The following is a 2,894-nucleotide window of genomic DNA, read 5'->3' as shown; positions in this document are numbered from 1 at the left end:
CTTCCTACAAGCATTGAGAGAAAGGAAAACGCAGTCATCGTCTGCAAACCCTACAAAGAACAAATTATAATTGCATCTATTATCCAGCCTCTTTAGCGGCTACAAGAAGTTGGGGTTTAAATAGCAGAGTCACTTTAGCCCTGGGGTGGGTGGAGCTTGTTGTAAGTGGCAACAGGTGGAAAGCAAGCAGAACAGATGAGCTGAGTACAACCACCCAGGCCTCTTCAATTCCCAGTGAAAATCCCACACACATATTTGATCATTTAAAGTGTGGTGGATTTTTCCCCCCACTGGCTCAGAGACAACGTGAGGAAAGAGGTAAACGATATGTCTTCTAATCACAAAACAAAGAATTGAGTGTTAGTTGGTCAGTTAATGCAGGTTGTAATGGAAAAAAAATACTCCATGTCTTTTCATTTTCCCAGTTGGATTACTTAGAAACCCCTGCAGTGCACATGTAAAAACTTTACCAGCACGATTATTTCAGTGTCTTTTTTTTTTTTTTAATGTGGGTTAAGTTGGGCTAAATAATGTTCTTTTCTGCACTCTATCCTTCCCCTTTCGTTAGATTCTAGGGCCAATTGTAAAAAGAGAGCTAAATTCGGAGTTAGGATGTAAAAGGGAAAAAATGCAGATAGCTTACTGGCGCCAGCTGCCTCAGAAAGCAGGCCAGGGAGTGCTTTGCATTTTGTTCACAGGATTTGGAAGTGGACCTAAATTTCAGAGATGCCGGCCTCTGGGAACCAAAGCACCAGGTTTAGCAAGCAGCCAGGGTGGGGAGGACACAGTTTGGAGAGCCAAGAAACGTTTGCCTGTGGTGTGGTACAGGATGGCTCAACTCTGCCCACCCACAATGCCATCGCCACACACACACACCACTCCGAGAATCTGCGGGACCCTAACGGAACCAAAACTGGGCAGAGCCCCTTTGGCAGAGTCAAACGCACATGATGAGGTGCTTCTTGGCTTTTGGAAGCAACAAGGCTTGGTGATTTACGGCTGAGCTCACACTGGGAATAATGAGAAGTCTGCAGGTGACTAGCAAGGCGATGACTGAGGGCAGGGGCTGAGGAGAGTGGGCAAGAGCACTGTTTTGTGGGATGTTGGGAACAATTACACAGTGGCGCTTCCTCGTCCTGGTGTCTGATGTCACTGGCTTCTCTGAAAGACGCCTGGGAAATCAAGCCTGGCTTACACGTCAGTTCTGCTGTTTCTTGTTTATCTTCTCTTCCTCTTTGCCCTTTGCCCTGTGTCTCCACCTGGCTGTACAAAGTGGGCCTGTGAGAGGAAGAACAGCGAGATGGCGGCGGCGTTAAACAAAAGGATGAGGGAAGGTGGACTGCCAAGCTTAGAACCCTCTCAGCCTTGTGTATTTGGAAATTTCAAGAACTTCTTGCCTCCTGTGCCTCCAGTTTGTTTATTCTTGGCACAGGGAGGTTTCCTGTTTTTTAAGAAAAACAGCTTACAAATGGCTTGCAAGTCTTCTTGGATATCAAAACCCCCTTCCAAAATAATATTTTGACGATTTAACATGTAAATCAATCAAAACAATGTGAGTAACATTTCCCATAAAGTATATGTGGGCTTTTAAACCTCAGTGGGACTGTGCTTAACTAAACATATTTCAGTTATAGAGGATGAAAGGCATTTAAAACTCAGCTCAAGATGTTTGCTAAGTCTACAGTGAGGCCAAATCCAAAGGCACGGAGTCAAAATGCAAGGAAGTAATTTATTATTCAAATAGTCCTGGAGTGTGATTAGACCTATGACTCTTGTAGGCAAAACAGTCTCCACAAAGTGACTGGAAGCCATGCTCCTGAGTAATCATGGGACTGGAGCTGTTATGATTTGGGTAAGAAGCGTCACCCCCAAAGACTGATACGTTGAAGGTCTGGTCCCCCAGAGTTGGTCATGCTATTGAAAAGTGATAGGGTTATGATGGTACTTACTTCGTTTTCAGATTCACCCTCTGAGGGGTCAATGATGGAATGAGTTATTAGATGCTCACCTCCCTGGGGGAAGTATGTATCTTGTCCACAGCCCCTTTTTCTGCCTCTTTGCATTCTTTTCAACGTGAAGGGTCCCATTTTGCTCCACTTGACTGTGGACACCTGAAACCATGAAGCAAAACAGCCTTTCTGCCCTTAAGTTATTTTTTTCTCAGGCACATTGTTTTAGCATCCAGGCCATCCATGGAGGCAGAGGAGTCATCTGAAGGCCAGGCTCTGCACCTCTGGCTCACTCATTTTCCACTTTATAGTCCATCGTGATTTTCTATCCCTGCTCACTTAGTACAACCATGAACTCTCAAACTCCAGTGTGCAAGTCTCCAAATCAAATGAGGCTCAGAAGGCAAAAGGCCCAACATCCTTCCAAGATGGACTACTGCGTATGTAGAATTCTGCGATTTAGGACTAGGTATGCCCACAGACTTTTGGGGAAGTACATAAGTTCCCAGTCATCTCAACATACCATCTATGGGGAAACAACAGCATAAATGCTGCAGGCCAGTGGGTTTATGGTCTAGACAAAGCCATAGATTTTATGAATCATCTATTATGAGAAAAATTATTGTAATAGGTAAAACTTTGAAATACACATAGGCACAAGAGGCAGCCTCTTGATTTTAAAGAACTTGAAATTCAGCTGAGGAAATTTCATGACTAAAACAACGCATGATTCTGTGAAACTGGAGCCTTATAGTGCCCTAGAAATCTAGATGTTCCCTTTAGATGAGAAAGAGTTTCTCTCTTGAAGATATTTCAGTATTTCAGAATAAATGACACTTAAATGAGGAAGATTATATAGTCTGCAGAGTCCTGGATGTGGTAGGATGTAGAGGTGGTCACACAGACTACGGCAGCATTCAGAGCCCTGGGGAAGGAAAGTCCATG

This window comes from Acomys russatus, chromosome 6 (genome assembly GCF_903995435.1).
Source record: "Acomys russatus chromosome 6, mAcoRus1.1, whole genome shotgun sequence".
Classification (NCBI taxonomy): domain Eukaryota; kingdom Metazoa; phylum Chordata; class Mammalia; order Rodentia; family Muridae; genus Acomys; species Acomys russatus.
Note: the sequence above shows the minus strand (reverse complement) of the source record.